This window comes from Pongo abelii, chromosome 6 (genome assembly GCF_028885655.2).
Source record: "Pongo abelii isolate AG06213 chromosome 6, NHGRI_mPonAbe1-v2.0_pri, whole genome shotgun sequence".
NCBI classification, from domain to species: Eukaryota; Metazoa; Chordata; class Mammalia; order Primates; family Hominidae; genus Pongo; species Pongo abelii.
Genome location: NC_071991.2, coordinates 28,479,816 through 28,503,031, shown reverse-complemented (window position 1 = coordinate 28,503,031; position 23,216 = coordinate 28,479,816). Strand labels below are relative to the sequence as shown.

Here is a 23,216-nt window from a genome sequence, read left to right as displayed (position 1 = left end):
TGTCAGGAAACAATAGGTGCTGGAGAGGATGTGGAGAAATAAGAACACTTTTACACTGTTGGTGGGACCGTAAACTAGTTCAACCATTGTGGAAGTCAGTGTGGCGATTCCTCAGGGATCTTAAACTAGAAATACCATTTGACCCAGCCATCCCATTACTGGGTATATACCCAAAGGATTATAAATCATGCTGCTGTAAAGACACATGCACATGTATGTTTATTGCGGCACTATTCACAATAGCAAAGACTTGGAACCAACCCAAATGTCCAACAATGATAGACTGGATTAAGGAAATGTGGCACATATACACCATGGAATACTATGAAGCCATAAAAACGGATGAGTTCATGTCCTTTGTAGGGACATGGATGAAGCTGGAAACCATCATTCTCAGCAAACAATCGCAAGGAGAAAAACCAAACACCTCATGTTCCCACTCATTGGTGGGAATTGAACAATGAGAACACATGGACACAGGAAGGGGAATATCACACACTGGGGCGTGTTGTGGGGTGGGGGGAGGGGGAGGGATAGCATTAGGAGATATATCTAATGTTAAATGACAAGTTAATGGGTGCAGCACACTAACATGGCACATGTATACACATGTAATTAACCTGCACATTGTGCACATGTACCCTAAAACTTAAAGTATAATAAAAAAAAGAAAAAAGATCGAAAGTAATTGCCTCTTCCAGGGCTGTGCTGGAAAGGGGGACATTAAGTTTCTTTTTTATTCTTGGGTAATTTTTTCACTTTTACAGGGCTTACAGGTGCCCACCACCATGCTTGGCTAATTTTTTTGTATTTTTAGTAGAGACAGGGTTCCACATGTTGGCCAGGCTGATCTCCAACTCCTGACCTTAAGTGATCCACCTGCCTCAGCCTCCCAGAGTGCTGGGATTACAGGCATGAGCCACAGCCCCTGTCTTGTTGGGTCATTTTTTTCTCCATGGTCTTTGTGTGACAAGAGAGATAACAATACAACATAACAAATTCAAAGTGCCAGTAACGGAAGTACTAAAGGCAGAGGAGATCTCTAATGCTTAGTTATCAGAGCTTAGTAGAAAAGATGGAAGAGACTTAAATTTACTGTGAAGAACAGATAGGAGTTCTCTTAGAAGAGAAAAGGCACTTAGTCATTTGAGCAAGGAAATATTTGGTGTGGCCAGGCACAGTGGCTCATGCCTATAATTTCAGCACTTTGGGAGGTCGAGGAGGGCAAATCATCTGAGGTCAGGAGTTTGAGACCAGCCTGGCCAATATGGTGAAACCCCATCTCTACTAAAAGTACAAAAATTATCCGGGCATGGTGGCAGGCGCCTGTAGTCCCAGCTACTCAGGAGGCTGAGACACGAGAATTGTTTGAACGTGGGAGACAGAGGTTGCAGCGAGCTGAGATCGTGCTAATGCACTCCAGCCTGGGCGATAGGGCGAGACTCTGTCTCAAAAAAAAAAAAAAAAAAAAAAAGAAAGAAAAGAAAAGAAAAAGAAAAAAGAAAAGAAAGAAAATACTTGGTGTATTTAGGCTGGGAATGGGATGGGAATTTTGGCCTATTTTTTATTTTTGTTTTTTGAGACAGAGTCTCACTCTGTTGCCCAGGCTGGAGTGCAGTGGCGCCATCTCAGCTCACTGCAAGCTGCGTCTCCTGAGTTCACGCCATTCTCCTGCCTCAGCTTTCCAAGGAGCTGGGACTACAGGCACCCACCACCACATCCTGCTAATTTTTTTGTATTTTTAGTAGAGACAGGGTTTCACCGTGTTAGCCAGGATGGTCTTGATCTCCTGACCTCATGATCTGCCCGCCTTGGCCTCCCACAGTGCTGGGATTACAGGGCTTGTCCATTTTTAATAGGCATTACGAAGATAAGATGGAACCTGATTGTTGAAAGCTTTGAATGTCATTGGATGTTATGAGGAATTACTGAGAGACTGTAAAGAATATACATAAAGCATTATTTTAGAAAAGTTACTTTGGAAACTGATGCTTACTTGGAATAGAAAGAGTCTAGAGGAGGCCGGGTGCAGTGGCTCACGCCTGTAATCCCAGCACTTTGGGAGACCTAGGCAGGCAGATCTCTTGAGGCCAGGAGTTCGAGATCATCCTGACCAGCATGATGAAACTCCATCTCTACCAAAAAATACAAAAATTAGCCAGACCTGGTGGCATGCGCCTATAGTCCCAGCTACTCTGGAGGCTGAGGCAGGAGAATTGCTTGAACCCAGGAGGCAGAGGCTGCAGTGAGCCAAGATCATGCCACTGCACTCCATCCTCGGGGACAGTGAGACTCTCAAACAAAACAAAACAAAACCAAAGAGGCTGGAGGAGATAAAAATCTTAGAATAGCCTATGATTAAGATAATAGTGACCTAGACTAGATGATGGCACAGATAAGGGTAGAGGGTTGGCTTCCCTTTGGTTCTCTTTGCCGTTTATCTACCCCAGCTTGGGAGACTTGAGTGTCAATAATTAATCATTAGTAAAATGTCTGCTTAGGCCTATTTTCTTCTCTGAGACTTGATTTAGAGAAAAATACGCTATCCATTTATCTCTAGACAGCTGTCCTCATGGATCTTGTTTTATTAGGCAGCAAGTGAATGTTTAATTGAAAAATTCCTTTTTTTTTTTTTTTTGCTATGGGCTAAGCTATATTCCAGCCAGGGTTAGAAGTTCTCAGCCCTTTATATAGAATGATTAGGATATTTTGTAGGTTTTTTAAAATAAATTTTTTTTCTTTTGTTAACTCTACTCCTTTGACAGATTAATTTGTATGTTTAATTGAAGAGTTAGGTTTATTTTTAAAAATGTTCTATTGATTAGATTAGAGCACAGTTCTAGTTGTCTGGATTTGTTATCTTTGTTCTCTGGTCACTTTGTATTTTTGATGACCCTTACCAAGGAGAGGGCACATGAAACTATATAGATCACTAATGTAAATCCATTTTAACTGTTTGATATAAACTCAGAGCACATGATGTGTACAGTCTTTATTTACTTTTGGTATATTAAGTCTATTTTTGTCTTCTGCCTTAAGAAAGCAATTAGTAGATCCTTTTGTAGTTGATAAGTGTGATGATTGGGTGTGAGATGTGCCTTCCTTAAACCTTTTTATAAACCTCGTTAGCACATTACCTGTCTGACGTGAAAAAAAAAATTTTTAAGAAAAGAGGAAAAAAAGAGAAAGTGATTTGGTTTAAAACTTGATGTCTATGCAGTATGGATATTGACTTTGGGAAGTCCCCACTTCAGTAAAATGGATTAATTTTGCCAGTTTGTAGAGCTTCTTCTACTTAAAATGTTAATGTCAATTAAAATGGAATCATTAAAACTTTGATGGAAAAAATTATTTACCCTTTTCATGTTTTTTTGTTTAATTTCAGCCAAGATATTTGCTGAAGTTTGAACAAATTTATATTTCCAAGCCTGCTCATTGGGAAAGAGATGGTGCTCCTTCACCAATGATACCCAATGAAGCTAGATTAAGAAATCTCACCTAAGAAAGAGTTTCTCCTTGTCAGCAGCAGATACTGAAATAGAATTCTGAAAATGTAACTTTAATCACTTGAGGATTTGTTTTAACAGATACCCTATTGCTTAACTGTGATCTACTTTTATTTTCAAAGGTATTCTGCTCCGCTTTATGTTGATATAACAAAAACAGTCATTAAAGAAGGTGAAGAACAACTTCAGACTCAGCATCAGAAAACTTTTATAAGAAAAATTCCAATTATGTTGTGGTCAACTTACTGCCTTTTGAATGGCTTGACAGATCGTGATCTTTGTGAGTTAAATGAATGCCCTTTGGATCCTGGTGGCTGTTTCATTATTAATGGATGAGAAAAGGTATAGTAACATTATTTTAAAAAATTACAAAATGGTAGTTAAAATTCAGTTTAGTTTAAAGTTGAAATGAAAAAAAAAAAGAAAGATTTTCATGCAGGATAACCTGGCAGTGACACTTGACTTATTTAGGGTATGACAGCTAAACTTATATAAACCAAAGCTTTATTTAGCTGTGTATAGTATGCACTGGAAATTTATCCAATTTTGGTCAACTTTGGAGCTTATATATTTCTATGAAGCATTTATGCAAAATGGAGTTTGTAGAGTTGAAGAATTAAATATTTCTGTGAGCCTATATGATCAGATCAAATTAAGATGCAGATTTTACTCTCTTTTCTCTTCAGTGACCTTTGGGATTTTATGGCTGTAACTTTCTATTGTCCAAATAGGTTCTGATTGCCCAAGAGAAAATGGCAACAAACACAGTTTATGTGTTTGCCAGAAAGGATTCTAAATATGCCTGCACAGGAGAATGTAGATCATGTCTGGAGAATTCTTCCCGACCCACCAGTACTACATGTGTTAGCATGCTGGCAAGAGGAGGACAGGTATGGACTGGATATGATGTTATTTGGGTTTATTCCTTTGCGTCTTGTTTTAAAATTTACTAGACTGCATTCTTGGTCCAAAAAAGCTTTTCTGGAGCATACTGTTGTTATATATTGTATTGTTTACCTATGGCTGTGTAACAAATTACTCCTCTAGCAACATTTGTCATCTCACAGCTTCTGTGAGTCAGGCATCTGGATGCATCTTAGCTGGGTCTTTTGGCCAGGCGTCTCTCACAAGGCTGTAATCAGGTGTTTCCCTGGGCTGCCATAATCTCAAGAGTTATTCACATGGTTGTCTGCAGGATTTAGTTCATCATTGGCTGTTGGACTGAGTCTCAGGTCTTTGCTCGCTGTTAGCTGGAAGCCTTTCTGAGTTCCTTGCCATGTGGGCCTCTGAGTATAGCAGCTGACAGCAGCATAGCAGCTTGCTTCTTCAGAGAAATAAGCAAAAAGAGCCACAGACAGAGAGTACGAGCAAGGCGGGAATGTCTTTTACAATTTAAAAGTGGTAGCAACATCCTGTCATTTTTGCCATGTTGTTTTTGTTAGTTGCAAGTCAGTATGTCCAGCTCACACTGTGAGGAAGGTATTACAAGGGCAATAGGAGGAGGCAGGAATCAATGGCTACCAGCTTAGAAGCTGTAGATCATTGGTATAGTTATAAGCATAGGTTGCTTATAATAATGGAATCTAGTAGTAGCTAGCAGTTCTTAAATATTTGCTGTATGCCAATTCTGTTACTCAGATTGCTTAATTTAATCTTTATGGTTATCCTGGAAAACCTCTATTTCAGTTCGTGTGTGTGTATATATATATATATATATATATATATATTTTTTTTTTTTTTTTAGATGGTGTCTTGCCCTGTCGTCAGGCTGCAGTACAGTGGCCTGATCTTGGCTCACTGCAACCTCTGCCTCCCAGGTTCAAGTGATTCCCCTACTTCAGCCTCCTGAGTAGCTGGGACTACAGGCACGCACCACCACACCCGGCTAATTTTTTGTGTTTTTTAGAAGAGATGGGGTTTCACCATGTTGGTCAGGATGGTCTCGATCTCCTGACTTTGTGATCCACCCTCCTCAGCCTCCCAAAGTGCTGGGATTATAGGCGTGAGCCACTGCGCCTAGCCAGGTGTTTTAAATAATTAAAATGGTTTTTATATGTGAATGGTTTTTGATAAGTAATGTTTCCATTTGTTTTTTGTAATTTTTAAAAAAGCTTTATTTTCAATTTAATTTAATAATTATGCATGTGTGGGATGCAGTGTGATATTTTGATACATGTATACAATGTGTAGTGATCAAATTAGGGTACTTAGCATACCCAGCATGTTTTCATAATATTTTATTTGTAAAACATAAAATGTGTAAGATAAGCATTCTTCCCATGTGCACAACACTGCTGGGTATTGTAAGAGATCATTAAAACACACAATCCTTATTGAAAAGGTGACCAGGTGTGGTGGCTCATGCCTGTAATCCCAGCACTTTGGGAGGCTGAGGTGGGTGGATTGTTTGAGCCTGGGATATGAGGCCAGCAACATGGCAAAACACTTTCTCTAGCAAAACAACAAAAACCCAAAAATTAGCTGGATGTGGTGGCAGGCGCCTGTAGTCCCAGTTACTCGGGAAGCTGAGGTGGGGAGATGGCTTGAGTGCTGAGGTTGCAGTGAGCCCAGACTGGTGCCACTGCACTCCAGCACGGGTGACAGAGCCAGACCCTGTCTCAAAAAAAAAAAAAAAAAAAAAAAGAAAGAAAAAGAAAAAACGGAAAGTGATGGTTTTATTGGGAATACAAGCTTTAGACATTAAATGGTAGGAACACAGTGCAGAGGCCAAATGACACCTATTCCATATAACAGTTTGATAGAAATTTGGAGGAGAATGAGATTACTAGTATGGTGTGGTCCATGCAAAGATTTTTTTTTTTTTTTTTTTTTGACAGGGTCTCACTCTGTTGCCTAGGCTGGAGTGCAGTGGTGCGATCTTGGCTCAGTGCAACCTCCACCTTCTGGCTCAAGTGATTCTTGTGCCTCAGCCTCCCAAGTAGTTAGATTATAGGTATGCTCCACCACAGCTGGCTAATTTTTGTATTTTTAGTAGAGACAGGGTTTCACTATGTTGCCTAGGCTGGTCTCGAACTCCTGAGCTAAAGTGACATGCCTGCCTTGGCCTTCCAAAGTGCTGGCATGAGCCACCACCCCTGACCAGTTCATGAAACTTAATAGAGAAGATGGGACTTGACTTACACTTTGAAAGATGGTATGGATTTATATAAGCAGAGAGAAACTGGAAGGACATTCTTATTAGAGGAGAGTGGGGATGAGTGTTTGGAGAATCACTGGAAGATAGCTCTGACTGAGCTGGATGAAGTATGCTGAATAGCGAGTGACAAGTAGATGATCAGGGTGGATCTGAATTAGTGGATCTTAACTAAAGGTTCACATCAATAACCTAAGGCTCTTCCAAGTGCAACAGAGGGAATGGGGGTGGAATGGAGCCCAGGTACAAGTATTTGAAAGAGGTCCCCAGGTGATTGTGATGTGCATTCTTTGTGCATCCAGAGGGCAAAGACATAAACAGTATATTAGGGAGACTATCATGGCAACTCTGAACAAAATGAATTAATTAGAGGCAGAGAAAGGAAAATGATCTGGATTTGATGATAGGTTTGGTAAGATAAAAGGATGAGTCCATTAAGACACTATGGTTTGTATTCTGAGGTTCCAGGATAGTGGTGAACTTTGAGTAATTGATTCAGGAGAGAATATAATAAGTTCAGTTTTAGGTAAGATTTTTGGAGATTGCATGTTGCAGACATAATTTTTTTTCTTTTAAATAATTTTTTTTTTTTTGGAGACCGAGTCTGGAGTGCAAGGGCTCGATCCCGGCTCACTGCAACCTCTGCCTCCAGGGTTCAAGCGATTCTCCTGCCTCAGCATCCTGAGTAGCTGGGATTACAGGCATGTGCCACCATGCCCAGCTAATTTTGTATGTTTAGTAGAGATGGGGTTTCACCATGTTAGCCAGGCTGATCTCGAACTCCCAAACTCTGGTGATCCGCCCACCTCGGCCTTCCAAAATGCTGGGATTACAAGCATGAGCCACTGCGCCCGGCCCATGAGCCACCATGCCCAGCCTAAAATTTTAAAAATATTTATAGAGATGAGGTACCACTATGTTGCCCAGGCTGGTCCTGAAATGCTGGGCTCAAGCAATCCTCCCACCTTGGCCTCCCAAAGTGCCGGGATTACAGGCGTGAGCCAATATGCCCGGCTATATTATTTTTTAATGTTCTGCTTGTTCTGAAATAGGATCCATGATGAAACAAATAATAGACTAAATGGAATAATTGACGCCCATGTAGAAACGACCAATTGGCAATTGGAGATATGGGGGCTGAGGGGACAGGAAAAAGCTCCAGATGAAGATTTGGGTGTCATTTATGAAAAGTTGTTACTGAACAAGCCCATGAGAGGAGTTCTGAAGGAGGCCTGTGGTGGGAGGAGGAAGATGACTGAAGTTATTAGAGGGATTATAATAATGCAGGGTTATGAGGCCAAGGGACGATAGAGTGAAATTGATATTGAAGCAAACAAATATGATTAAAACTGAGAAATCAGATATATCATAGGTTAGTACTTTTTAATTTGTTTTTGTATGTGTGTGCAATTAAAGAGGGAGAAATTGGAAAAAAGAAGCTGTGTGAAAGGAGCTATTAGTTTTGAAACATTGAAACAAGGAAATGCCTCACAGACCAGCTCTGATTTAATATTTATTTTTCATTGTGTGCTTAGCTTTTTTCCATATTTGTCTATCCATGTTGTCTCTTTTTTTTAACCTCTTATTTATTGATTTCTTCCACAGGTTTAGTTTTAGAGGGGGGCTAGATTGGAGAGGGTGAGGAATCAGTATTCACATTTTTGTTGCAGCCAAAAGTGATTTGCAAATACAGTATTGGGTAATTCTGAGAGAATCTTGGCAGGCAGACAGGAGAGAATGGAAGTTCTCTCAGGTCTGTGACCAGACTGTGTGTAAAATTAGTACACTTGTTTCAGTGGTTTTGAAAAGCAATCATAGCAGGTTCCTCACAGCATTGGGAGGCATGCTTCTTTTGAAATATGCACAAAGAATATATATATATAATGTAGTTCTCTTGATGTGTTTCTATTGCTGTGAGCTTTTGTATATTCATGTTCTAATGATAGTTTATTTTTCTAGGGTGCAAAAAAGAGTGCTATTGGTTAGTGCATTGTGGCAACTCTACCATATATCAAGCAAGAAGTTCCCATCATTATTGTGTTCAGAGCATTAGGTTTTGTGTCTGACAGAGATATTTTAGAACATATTATTTATGATTTTGAAGATCTAGAGATGATGGAAATGGTAATGTGAAAGCAAAACTTATTCACAGAGCTTTATAAGAGATTTAGAGTTACTGATTGTTGCTAACCTTAAAACACAGTAGAAAGCTGTTCTGAAGAGTAATTTAGCTGTCACAAATCTTATGCCATTTACTGTGTAGTAAAAGCTTTCAGCCCTGCCTGGGCCTCTTTTCTGACAGTTTGGTGTAAAATAGACAGGAAAGCCAGAGGCAGCTGGAGTTAATGACAGCAGCAAGAAGAAACAGTGGTAAGGAAGCTTGCAGAAGCACACCAGCTTGGCGCAATTTAGTAAAAAGGGAAAATGAGTAGTTGATACCTGTTGTTTAACTTTTCATTTTGAAATATAATTTCAGACTTACAGAAAAGTTACAAAAAGGCCAGGCATAATCCCAGCACTTTGGGAGGCCAATGTGGGAGGATCACTTGAGTCCAGGAGTTCGAGACCAGCCTGGGCAACATAGTGAGACCTGTCTCTACAAAAAATACAAAAGGTTAAGCAGGCATGGTGGCATGTGCCTGTAGTCCCAGCTACTGGGGAGGCTGAGGTGGGAAGATCGCTTGAGCCCAGGAGGTAGAGGCTGCAGTGAGCCCTAATCATGCCTCCCCACTCCAGCCTGGATGACAGAGACTTTGTCTCAAAATAAAGAAGTAAAGAAAAGTTGCAAGAATTATATAGCGAAGTCCTATATGCTCTTCACTCAAATTTACCAGTTGTTGCTTTTGTCACATTTGCTTTATCATTCATTCTTTCTATATATAACACTTTTTTTTCTGGACCATTAGAGAATAAGTTATAGGCAACAGCCTGTTACTCCTAAAGACTTCAGTGTATATTTCCTAAGAATCAATACATTCATTTACATAATCATAGTATAATTGTTTAAATTAGAAAATTTTACTTAGATACAATACTGTTTTTTTTTTTTTGAGATGGAGTCTCACTCTGTTGCCCAGGCTGGAGTGCAGTGGTACAATCTTGGCTCACCACAACCTCCGTCTCCCGGGTTCAAGCAATTCTCCTGTCTCAGCCTCCCAAGTAACTGGGACTATAGGCACACGCCACCACTCCCGGCTAATTTTTGTATTTTTAGTAGAGATGGGGTTTCACTGTGTTGGCCAGGCTGGTCTCGAACTCCTGACCTCAGGTGATCTACCAGCCTCGGCCTCCCAAAGTAATGGGATTACAACAATACTGTTAATGTACAGATCTTACTCAGATTTTTGTCAGTTGTCCTGATAATATTGAAAACTATTAACTTATAAGATCTGTACATTAATAGTATATAGTATTAGTAAATATATACTTATACTTACTAATATAATAGTATATAGTAAGTTTAATATCTTATATAGTTCAGAGTCCAATTCAGAATCACGCATTGCATTTTGATTGTATGTCTTTTTAGTCTTTTACAATCCTTCCTTGGCCTTTTTTTATTTGGAGACAAGGTCTCACTTTGTCGCCCAGGCTGGAGTGCAGTGGCATAAAATCTGCTCACTGCAACCTATGCCTCCCAGGTTCAAGCGATTCTCCTGCCTCAACCTCCCAAGTAGCTGGGATTACAGGCATGCATCACCACACCCAGCTAATTTTTGTATTTTTAGTAGAGAAAGGGTTTCACTATGTTGGCCAAAAAATAGAAAAATTAGCTGGGTGTTGTAGTGCATGCCTGTAATCCCAGCTACTCTGGAGGCTGAGGCATGAGAATCACTGGAACCCAGGAGGCAGATGTTACAGTAAGCCGAGATTGTGCCATTGCATTCCAGCCTGGGTGACAAAGGGAGACTGACTGTGTCTCTTAAAAAAAAAAAAAGAAAAAGAAAAAGAAGAAGAAATATTTGGGTGTGGTGATGTTGTCTGTACTCCTCCTAGCTACTTAGGAGAGTGAGGTGGATTGCTTGAACCTGAAAGGTTGAGGCTGCAGTGAACCAGGATCTCACCACTGCATTCCAGCCATGGTGACAGAGTGAGACCCTGTCTCAAAAAATGAAATAAAATAAAAATAGTCTGCTTCGTAAAATATTGGGTTTAATTTAAATTAAATCTTTTTTTTTTTTTTGAGATGAAGTCTCACTCTGTTGCCAAAGCTGGAGTACAATGGCTCAATCTTGGCTCACTGCAACCTCTACCTACCGGGTTCAAGCAATTCTCTGCCTCAGCCTCCCAAGTAGCTGGGATTACAGGCACCCACCACCACGCCCGGCTAATTTTTGTATTTTTAGTAGAGATGGGGTTTCACCATCTTGGCCAGGCTGGTCTTGAACTCCTGACTTCATGATCCACCCGCCTCGGCCTCCCAAAGTGCTAGGATTACAGGCGTAAGCCACCGTGCCCGGCCTAATTTTTTTATCTCATTATTTCAAAATGTCAGAATTCATCCTCTGAATCATGAGAACCACCTCCCACAGACTTGGTGTTATGGTAAACTGAGGAATGGAGAGACTGATATGGGAAAACAGAAGGATATTCATTTTAAGGTATGCACTGGCTCAGTGGATTCACATCTAAAAAGCTGAGCACTGAACAAAGACAGGGTGGGGTTTTTATCAGCAGGCTGACAAAAGCAAAACAAAGGCAGTTGATCATATAGTGCATAACTTGTGGCCTTACATAGCTGGTAGCCTTGTAGCTGCAGTGAAAGAAAAACAAGAACTGGCTAAATACAGACGTTTGTAAAACGTAGTCATGCTTAAGAGGCTAGGGAAAGGAGTGGCTGGGCGCGGTGGCTCACACCTGTAATCCCAGCACTTTGGGAGGCTGAGGCAGGTGGATCACTTGAGGTCAGGAATTCAAGACCAGCCTGGCCAACATGGTGAAACCCCGTTTCTACTAAAAAAGTACAAAAAAATTAGCCGGGCATGGTGGCACATGCCTTTAATCCCAGCTACTCGGGAGGCTGAGTCAGGAGAATCACTTGGACCTGGGAGGCGGAGGTTGCAGTGAGCCGAGATCACGCCATTTATTGCACTCCAGCCTGGGCGACAGAGTAAGACTCTGTCTCAAAAAAGAAAAAAAGAAATTAGGGAAAGGAGTAACAGTAAAGGAATTTGTCTTTCTCTTTTTTTTCTTCTTTCAACCTTGCTCTGGAAGCTGGAGAGGTGTCTGGAGCCTATTCTTTTGGCCTTGGCTTTTCGGACAGTGTTATTTTATAACTGTCCTTTAAGTGAGCCGCTAAGCAGAGGAAAACTTGTTTCTTTTCTTTTTAACCTTTGCCTTGCCTGTTACTTTTCTTGGAGTAAGTGAATGCATATTTATTTTTAAATTTTCTGCCTCACTGGCAGATATAAAACCGGATGTCTCCAAAAACCCGCAACCATTTTCTTACTAATAAAATCTGGAAATAGTCTTTATTTATTTATTTAGTTTTATAATAAACACAGGGCCTTGCTTTGTTGCCCAGGCTGGTCTCGAATTCCTAGACTCAAGCGATCCTCCCGCCTTGGTCTCCCAAAGTGCTGGGATTACAGGCAGGAGCACCGAGCCTGGCCTCAAAATCTGGAAGTATTGAATGTAAGACACATCCAATCCAAGAGCATCAGGCCTCTTGTTACTGGATAGAATTGTGTTTTGGTGGCCAGGCATGGTGGCTCATCCCTGTAATCCCAGCGGTTTGGGAGGCCAAGGTGGCCAGATCACTTGAGGTCAGGAGTTCGAGACCAGCCTGGCCAACATGGTGAAACCCTGTCTCTACTAAAAATACAAAAATTAGCTGGGCATGGTGGCATGCACTTGTAGTCCCAGCTACTGGGGAGGCTGAGGCAGGAGAATCACTTGAACCCAGGAGGTGGAGGTTGCAGTGAGCTGAGATCACACCACTACACTCCAGCCTGGGTGACAGAGGGAGACTCGGTCTCAAAAAAAAAAAAAAAAGAATTTTGTTTTGGTGGGGAGGGTCCTGTAGCTAAGGGCAGGGATGCTGTGACCAAGTGTCCTGCATCCTCTGCGTGAGTGAGCAACTTAGAGTGAGCCTGGAGTGCAGACTGTCAGCCTCTGAGGTTTCAGGTTGTGTTTTAGAGTGGACCTCGATGCCCAGCTCCACCCAGCTAACTCCAGTGGTAAATGTTTGGGGGAAAAACCTCTTATTTGTTGTAGTTAACATACAAGGAACTGGGCAAGTGGTACATGGAATAATTTTTTTTTTTTTGAGATGGAGTCTCACTCTGTTGCCCAGGCTGTAGCGCATGGCATGATTTTGGCTCACTGCAACCTCCTCCTCCCAGGTTCAAGCAATTCTCCTGCCTCAGCCTCCCAAGTAGCTGGGACTACAGGCATGCCCCACTAATTTTTGTATTTTTGCTAGAATCGGAGTTTTACCATGTTGTCCAGGCTGGTCTCAAACTCCTGATCTCAGGTGATCCACCTGCCTTGGCCTCCCAAATGCTGGGATTACAGGCTTGAGCTACCATGTGTGGCCAGAAATTTTTTAAAAAGAAGGAAATAGGCTGGACGTGGTAGCTCACACCTGTAATCCCAACACTTTGGGAGGCAGAGGAAGGAGGAACGCTTGAGACCAGGAGTTCAAGCACAGCCTGGGGAACACAGTGAGACCCCTGCCTCTATTTAAAAACATAAATAAAAATTAAAAATAGGCCAGGCACGGTGGCTCAAGCCTGTATTCCCAGCACTTTGGGAGGCCAAGGTTGGCAGATCACAAGGTCAGGAGTTCGAGACTAGCCTGGACAACATGGGGAAACCCCGTCTCTACTAAAAATACAAAAATTAGCTGGGCATGGTGGTGCCTGCCTGTAATCCCAGCTACTCAGGAAGCTGAGGCAGGAGAATGGCTTGAACCCAGGAGGCGGAGGTTTCAGTGAGCCAAGATTGTGCCACTGCCCTCCAGCCTGGGTGACAGAGCAAGTCTCCATCTCAAAAAAAAATTGAAAATAAAAACAAGGTGCAGAGACTCATTTTGTTATTCATGGTTGCATTTTAATTAAAAATATAAGTAGTCTTTGAAGTTCTTTTGGGACCTACACTGCTACAAGTGCATAATGTCAAACCTGGATTTCAAAAGAGGCCCCACACAGGGATTTCATTAATTGCAAAATCAGTGCAGTGGTCCCTTGCTTCCCTCACCTACCCTTATCCCAAGTGGTGGCGGCAGCGCGAAGCAGCTTCTGAAGGTCCTGGAGCTCTTTTGATCCTCCTCTGCAAAGCAAAGGCGCCACAGGGCGCTGCTTTGCGAGAAAGCGCACTCCACACCGTGCATTTCTTGGTCTGCAAGCGCTGAGCCCCCAGAGGAGGAGGGGGCGGGCTCGGGGAGCCCCTACCTGGGGCAGGGCCAAGGCGTCCTCCCAGCCGAGCTTTGCAGAGCAGAGATCTGGTGTCTCCAGTTTACGGAAGCACTTGCAGAACTGATCAGAAGCCACCCCGCTTATCAGCAGATCTCCTCTGAACTGAGTGGGCATTTGGATTTTATCCAAGAATGGAGGCTGCTTCTGGGGGCTGCCAGAATAACCTGGCTGCAGAGTACAGAGCCCTGAGTTAGCTGTGGAGAGGTAGCCCTTCTCCCTCCCTTTCTCCCACCCTGGGAAGAGCCAGTGCATCTGCAGTAGTGCCGCCTCTCCCCAAGCCACTGCTCTTTAAGGCCAAGGGCTATGGAACCCTCTGGAAGGAAATGTGAAATCAATCAATGCATTTATAAATGAATGTAAAATCATATATGTTATGCATTGAATTGTAACCCTCCAAAAATCTATATGTTGAAGTTCTACCCCTAGTACTTCATAATGTGGCTGTATTTGGAGATAGACTGTGTTTTAAAGAGGTAAAATTAGGTCATTAGGGTGGGCCTCAACCCAATATGACAGCCATGTTGCCCAGGCTGGTCATGAACTCCTGAACTCAACCAGTCAACCCACCCCGCTTATCAGCAGAGTGTTCGGTGGAGGCCCTGCCGGTCTGCACAGCTCACCTCCTTGGGAACTGCTCGCCGGAGCGTCGGAGCCGGCGCTGGCCCCCTGCAGCCAGAAAGTTGCAGCAGCGAGGAGCACCGGAGGCCCAGGACGCAAGGTTTAAGTCCCAGCTTGTGCCTTCCCTGCTCCCAACTCTCTGATCTCACCGACTTTGCTTTTCCTCGGTCCAGGCTTCCTCTCTCAATCTACCTTTATTCTTCTTAATCGCGTAGGCAGATCATTTCCTAGAATCTACAAGCTTTCTTTTCATTGATTTATTTTTTGGGTAGCTTCACTGTCTAATCTCACAGCAACTGCCTGTTTCCAAACAGCATGAATGAATGATGCAGTCCTGCACAGGAGCACCCTCAGTGCAAGACTGGGGCAATCCCAAACTCAGAGTTGAAGTGTCCGACTTTGTCGTCTCCTTTCCCATTAGAATTAGAATTTTAAAATAAGTACTTACCAGGTACATTGTTATAAGGATACAACTTCAAATTGGGAATTAAATAAAACATGCTTTCATTCATTAAATATATTTATATATTTTCTTTCCTTTCTTTCCTTCCTTCCTTCTCCTCCTTTCTTTTCTTTTCTTTCTTTTTTTGACAGAGTCTCGCTCTGCTGCCTGGGCTGGAGTGCAGTGGTGCGATCTTGGCTCACTGCGGCCTCTGTCTACTGGATCCAGGGGATTCTCCTGCCTCAGCCTACCGAGTAGCTGGGCGTGTGCCACCATGTCCAGCTAATTTTTATATTTGTAGTAGAGACAGGGTTTCACCCTGTTAGCCAGGCTTGTCTCAAACTCCTGGCCTCAAGTGATCCACCCGCCTCAGCCTCCTAAAGTGCTGGGATTACAGGCATGAGCCACCGTACCTGGCCACTATATTTTCTTTATGTATGTTTGCATATTATTACTTTTTAAATATTTGATGACTGATATTGGAATGAGAATCAGGGAGGAAAATAATAAAATCCAATATTCCTGTATTACAGTGCCAGGTAGGTTTTCAATATCATGACCATAGTATTGTCACTTTCATGTTGGTGAAACAAAGTAGTCAGGACTTTTAAAATTTTCAAATGATTTAATATATGCCTGATACCTACCTTGCTTTCCTTCCTTCTTTTATTTTCTTTTTTCTTTTAAGAGACAGGGTCTCACTTGGTCACCCAGGCTGGAGTGCAGCGATGCAATCATAGCTCATTGCAGTCTCAAACTCCTGAGCTCAAGTGATCCTCCCCTCTCAGCCTCCCAAGTAGCTGGGGCTACAAGTATGCAATCACCATGCCTGGCTCATTTATTTTATTTTTTATAGAGATGGTGTCTCACTGTGTTGCCCAGGCTGGTCTCAAACACCTGGACTCAAGCAATCCTCCTGCCTCAGCCTCCCAAAGTACTGGGATTACAGGGGTGAGTCCCTATGCCTGGCCTTTTTTTATTTTTTAGAAAATACTTGGACTAGCTGGGCATCGTGGCTAATGCCTGTAATCCCAACACTTTTGGAGGCTGAGGCGGGTGGATCACCTGAGGTCAGGAGTTTGAGACCAGCCTGGCCAGCATTGTGAAACTCTGTCTCTACTAAAAATACAAAAAATTAGCCGGGCATGGTGGTGTGTGCCTGTAATCCCAGCTCTCGGGAGGTTGAGGCAGGTGAATTGCTTGAATCTGAGAGGTGGAAATTGCAGTGAGCTGAGATCGTGCCACTGCACTCCAGCCTGGGCGACAAGAGTGAGACTCCGTCTCAAAAAAAAAAAAAAAAAAAAAAAACTTGGACTAGAATTAGGATGAAAGGGATCCTCAGGGTTGCCTAGACCAGCCTCCCATTAGAGACTTTTTAAAGCCAGTGTTTTATTGATATATAATTAAATGCAATAAAATGCACTCTTTAAGTGCACATTTTGATGAATTTTGACAAATTATTCATACTTGTAATCATCACCACAATAACATTTCCGTCACCCAGAAGTTTCTTAGGGCCTCTTTCCAGTGAGCCCCCTGTCTCAACCCTTCACCCTACTGATCTGATCTTTGTCATTTCAGCATTTGTATTTTCTAGTGTTTCATATAACTGAAACAGTATGTGCTCTTGTGTCTGGCTCCTTTCCATCAGTATAATTTTTCTTTTTTTTAGGTGGAGTTTCACTCTTGTTGCCCAGGCTGGAGTGCAGTGGTGCAATCTCAGCTCACTGCAACCTCTGCCTCCCGGATTCAAGCGATTCTCCTGTCTCAGCCTCCTGAGTAGCTGGGATTACAGGCATGCGCCACCACACCCGGCTAATTTTGTATTTTTAGTAGAGATGGGGTTTCACCGTGTTGGTCAGGCTGGTCACTGCTGACCTCAGGTGATCTGCCCGCCTTGGCCTCCCAAAGTGCTGGGATTACAGGTGTGAGCCACCGTGCTTGGCCTTCCATTGGTATATATATATATATTTTTTTGAGGCTGAGTCTCGCTCTGTCCCCCAGGCTGGAGTGCAGTGGTGCAATCTCAGCTCCCTGCAACTTCTGCCTCCTGGGTTCAAGTGACTCTCCTGCCTCAGCCTCCAGAGTAGCTGGGACTACAGGTGCATGCCATCACGCCCGGCTAATTTTTTGTATTTTTAGTAGAGATGGGGTTTCACCGTGTTAGCCAGGATGGTCTCAATCTCCTGATCTCATGATCCGCCCGCCTTAGCCTCCCAAAGTGCTGGGATTACAGGTGTGAGCCACTGTGCCTGGCCCCATTGGTATAATTTTTAAAATATTTATCCATGTTGCAGCATGTATCAGTAATTCATTTCTTTTTATTACTGAGTAGTGTTCCATTGTAGGGATATACCACAATTTGTTTAGCTATTTATCTGTTGATGAGCATTTCGGTTTTTTTCTAGTGTTGGGCAGTCACAAATAAATCTGCTGTGAATATGCTTCCATTTCTTTTGGATAAAACTCCAAGATTGGGATTGCTGAGTGTTTTTTTCATTTTTTTTTTTTTTTTTTTGAGACGGAATTTCACTCTTGTTGCCTAGGCTAGAGTGCAACGGTGCAGTCTCGGCTCACTGCAACCTCCGCCTTCTGAGTTCAAGCAATTCTATTGCCTCAGCCTCCCTCAGCTGTGATTATAGGCATATGCCACCACACTCGGCTAATTTTGTATTTTTAGTAGAGACAGGGTTTCACCATGTTGGTCAGGCTGGTTTCAAACTCCTGACTTCAGGTGTTCTGCCTGCTTCAGCCTCCCAAACTGCTGGGATTACAGGCATGAGCCACCGCGCCCAGCTTTGCTGGGTCTTATGGTAAGTATATGTTTAACTTTATAAGAAACTGCAGGCCCAGTGCGGTGGCTCATGGCTGTCATCTCAGCACTTCGGGAGGCCAGTGTGGGAGGATCCCTTGAGGCCATGACTTCAAGGTCAGCCTGGGCAACATAGCGAAACCCTGTTTGCACAAAAAATAAAAATTAGCTGGGCATAGTGGTGTGGATTTGTAGTCCCCACTACTCAGGAGGCTGAGACAGGAGGACTGCTTAAGCCCAGGAGTTCTAGGCTGCAGTGAGCTATGATTGCACTGCTGCACTCCAGCCTGGGTAAAAGAGTAAGACGCTGTCTCAGACACACACACAGACACACACACACACACACGTGCACACACACACGGCTGTTGTCTTTGCTCCCTTGTAATTGGGCAGCAGATCCTTTCTCTGATTCATCTTGGAATGCTGTTGTCTCTGTCCCCTGTTTTTATTTATTTATTTATTTATTTATATTTTTTCTTCTTTCTTTCTTTTTTTTTTTTTTGAGATGGAGTCTCACTCTATCACCCAGGCTGGAGAGGAGAGGCATGATCTCGGATCACTGCAAATTCCGCCTCTGGGATTAAAGCAGTTCTCCTGCCTCAGCCTCCCGAGTAGTTGGGACAACTGGCATGTGCAACCACACCTGGTGAATTTATTTTTCTTTTGAAATGGAGTCTCTCTCTGTTGCCCAGGCTGGAGTACAATGGCGTGATCTGGGCTCACTGCAACCTCTGCCCCCTGGGTTCAGCAATTCTCCTGCCTCAGCCTCCCAAATAGCTGGGATTACAGGCACGTGCTACTAACACCTGGCTAATATTTTTGTATTTTTAGTAGAGATGGGGTTTCACCATGTTGGCCAGACTGGTCTTGAACTCCTGACCTCAAGTGATCCTCCTGCCTTGGCCTCCCAAAGTGCTGGGATTACAGGCATCAGCCACCGCACCCTCCCAAGTCTGCTTCTTTGTCTATGCATTTAGTTCTCCCAAGAGATTCTCTTTCCCTCTCCCTCTCCCTTGCCTTTGTACCCTGCTAATCAGGTATATGTGATTTCTTATCAGACCTGAGCCTTGCAGAATTGAAGCCACAGAAAAGAATATGTCGACTCTGCATTGCTTGAAGGGGTAGGAATGAAGCATTTCCCAGAGGAAGCAGTCTTAGGAAATTTTGCCTTTGGCCCATTTTTGTGCCAGTCCCACCAGGAGAGAGAGTGAAGCCAGACCATCTCTCTCTTTCCGGTTTTTGTCTGGACTTTGATGTTCATTTCCTCATTCTCTCTAGGCTCTTGCTCTTGCAGAATCCACAGGTCTTTCTTGACCTGTGGACTCAGAGTGGATCACCTGAGTCAGGATTTCAAGACCAGCCTGGCCAACATGGTGAAATGCTGTCCCGACTAAAAATACAAAAATTAGCTGGGCGTGGTGGTGCGCACCTGTAATCCCAGCTGCTTTGGGGGCTGAGGCAGGAGAATTGCTTGAACCTGGGAGGCGGTGATTGCAGTGAGCCGATGAGCTGAGATCACGCCACTGCACTCCAGCCTGGACGACAGAGCGAGACTCTAGCTCAAAAAAAAAGTTCTTTAGCTTGTCGCACTTATCTCATTTTAGCTCCTTTTACACCATTTGTCTGTTTCTGGCTTCATCTTCACTCACCTATGGTTCATTCTCCATACTTGCTGGAATTCTACTACGGTAAGTGCTGCTTCTCTGCTGATAGACCTGCTGACTTCAAGGTCTTTACAGTGAACCTGCCTGGGCATGTAGTATGAATTAGCTTGATTCCTGCTGGATCAAAGCCAAATCAGTGGTTTCTTTTTTTTTTTTTTTTTTTTTTAATAGAGACCGGGAGAGGGAGGTTGCAGTGAGCTAAGATCTCACCACTACCCTACACTCCAGCCCGGGTGACAGAGAAAGACACCATCTTGAAAAAAAAGAAGAAAGAAAAAAGAAGAAAGAAACATGTTCTTAGTATTCCTTGAGTCATAAATTGGGTGTGTGTCCAGGCACGGTTGCTCATGCCTGTAGTCCCAGCACTTTGGGAGGCTGAGGAGCATGGCTCATTTTAGGCCAAAAGTTTGAGACCAGCCTGGGCAACATGGCAAAACACCATCTCTACTAAAAATACAAAAAATTAGCTGGGCATCGCGGTGCATGCCTGTGGTCCCAACTGCTTAGGAGGCTGAAGTGGGAGAATGGCTTGAGCCAGGGAGGCAGAGGTTGCAGTGAGCTGAGATTGCACCATTGCACTCCAGCCTGGGTGACAGAGTGAGGCCCTTACTCAAAAAAAAAAAAAAAAAAGGTGTGTGTGTGCATGTGAGTAACGTGTGTGTGTGTGTGTGAGTATTTGTGGGGAATGAGGTTGGTAAAATACATAGGCATAGGAGCCAGATCGTGAAGGGCATAAATTGTGTAATAAAGACATTATGTTAATTGGCTGGGTGTGGTGACTGGTAGGGCACGGTGGCTCACACCTGTAACCCCAGCACTTTGGGAGGCCGAGGTGAGCGGATCACTTGACGTGAGGACTTCAAGACCAGCCTGGCCAACATGGTGAAAGCCCATCTCTACTAAAAATACAAAAATTAGCCGGGTGTGGTGGCGGGTGCCTGTAATCCCAGCTACTCAGGAGGCTGATGCAGGAGAATTGCTTAAACCTGGGTGGCAGAGGTTACAGTAAGTCAAGATTATGCCACTGCATTCCAGCCTGGGTGACAGTGAGACTCCTTCTCAAAAAAAAAAAAAAAAAAAAAAGATTTATTAATAGACACTGAAATTTGAATTTCATTTTTATTTATTATTATTATTACTTTTGAGACAGGCTCTCACTCTGTCACCCAGGCTAGAGTGCAGTGTCATGGTTGTAGCTCACTGCAGCCTCAAACTTTTGTGCTCAAGCAATCCTTCTCCCTCAGCTTCCTGAGTAGCTAGGTCTCTAGGCGCGTGTCACCACACTTGGCTAATTTTAAAAATACTTTTGTAGGGATGGGATCTTGCTATGTTGCCCAGATTGGTGTTGAACTCCTAGCTTCAAGTAATCCTCCCGCCTCAGCCTCCCAAAGTGCTAGGATTACATATGTGAGCCACTGCAGCCAGCCTGAAATTTGAATTTCATTAATTTTTACATGTCAAAAAATACTATTCTTCTATTGATTTTTTCCAACTGCTTAAAATGTGAAAATCAGCTGGGCATGGTGGCTCACACCTGTAGTCCCAGCTACTCGTCCAGGAGTTTGAGGCTGCAGTGAGCTATGATGGCACCACTGCCCTCCACCCTGGGTGGCAGAATGAGATCCTGTCTCAAAAAAATAAATAAATAAATAAAGTAAAATAAAATGTAAAAATCATTCTTACTTTTGAGCCATACAAAACCAGGTGGCAGGGTGGATTTGACCTACAACCCATAGCTTGCTGACCCCTGACTTAAAAGATTTTTTTTCCAGGTCAACTTTAAATGGCATTATTCTGCCAACTGCATTGGTTGGAAATCAGCTGGGCAGTGGGTTGGTCAGCTGCTTTGAGTCTGTTTTTTAACCACAGTCTATTCTAAATACAGATTACTTACATCATCTGTGTAGCCTTGTATATGACATATTAGTCTCTGATGGGAGGCTACTCTAGGCAACCTTGAGGATCCCTTTCACCCTAATTCTAGTCCAAAGATTTTCTAAAAAATAAAGGCCACACACGGGGTCTCATGCCTGTAATCCCAGCACTTTTGGGAGACCTAGGTGGGCGGATTGCTTGAGTCCGGGAGTTCAAGACCAGTCTGGGCAACATAGCAAGACCCCTGTCTCTACAAAAAAAATTTACAAATCAGCCAGACATAGTGGTGCATGCCTGTAGTCCCCGATACTTGGGAGGCTGAGGCAGGAGGATCACTTGAGACCAGGAGTTGGAGGCTGCAGTGAGCCATAATCACACCACTGCACTCCAGCCTGGGTGACAGAGTGAGAACTTGTTTCAAAAAAAAAAAATGCGTTTTGAATCTCTGTCCTCTGCAGCTTGTGCAGCAGTGGGCCTCCCAGTTTCTTTCTGTAACTTCACCATTTTCCTTCTCCTGCCCAGGCTCAAGTCAGAATGTAAAGGTGGTGGTCCTGCAGGCTCTGTCCTTAGTGCTCTTCTCTTCTCCCTCTCTTTTTCTCCCTGGACTTTATTTTTATGATTTTTTTTAATTTTCTTGAGACAGGGTCTCGCTCTGTCACCCATGCTGGAGTGCAGTGGCATGATCTTGGCTCACTGCAATCTCTGTCTCCCAGGTTCAAGCGATTCTCCTGCTTCAGCCTCCCGAGTAGCTGGGACTACAGGTGCACGCCACTCTACCTGGCTAATTTTTGTATTTTTAGTAGAGATGGGGTTTTGCCCTGTTGACCAGGCTGGTCTTGAACTCCTGGCCTTCAGTGATCCTCCCACATCAGCCTCCCAGAGTGCTGGGATTACAGGCATGAGCCACTGTGCCCGGCCTCTCCCTGGACTTAAATCAGACCATGTCTTCAACTATCCCCTCTACATTGGCGACGTTGTGTATGTTTAATCCTTATATTTAGTTCTGACCTTTCTTCTGAGACTGAAAGCCTTTCCCAGTATCTGGAAGTTAAAGTCTAAGCTCCTTAGCCTGGCCCTAGGACCCACTTAGTCTGAACTCCTGATGCACTGCCAGGCCCCTGGGCCAAGCCATGGGGTAGCTTCCAGCAGGTCATCTGCTTCTTCCTCCTCCTCATCTTTGTTCACACTCCTCCCTCTGCTATCACAAGCGTCTCTCCTTGTCTTCACCTCTCTCCCTCTCCTCCCAGCACATGCCAAATCGATGCCCTGCTCTTTGACAACCCACTCAGAGGGCCACTTACCTGTCAGATTCAGCTCAAATAACTGTGCCTCCTTGAAGCCTTCTTTCTTTTCTTTTCCTTTAGTTAGAGTCAGAGTCTTGCTCTGTCACCCAGACTGGAGTACAGTGGCACAATTTCGGCTCACTGCAGCCTCCACCTCCTGGGTTCAAGTGATTCTCCTGCCTCAGCCTCCCGAGGAGCTGGGATTACAGGCATGCACCACCACACCCAGCTAATTTTTTGTATTATTAACAGAGACTCTGTCTCTTTGCATTGCCCAGGCTGGTCTCGAACTCCTGGCCTCAAGCAATTCTCCTGCCTTAGTCTCCCAAAGTGCTGGAATTCCAGGCATAAGCTACTGTGCCCAGGCTGAAGCCCTGTTTCATAGATAAGGATAAACATTTTTCCTGTGTGCCCATAGAACCTTATGCACTTCACTTTATTGCT

The 23,216-nt window shown here is 43.6% G+C and overlaps 1 pseudogene; it reads left to right on the top strand.

The window, feature by feature from the left end:
- The first annotated feature begins 3,053 nt into the window (after window positions 1-3,053).
- LOC129060761 (small nucleolar RNA U13) lies at window positions 3,054-3,147 on the top strand (annotated as a pseudogene).
- The last annotated feature ends 20,069 nt before the right edge of the window (window positions 3,148-23,216 follow it).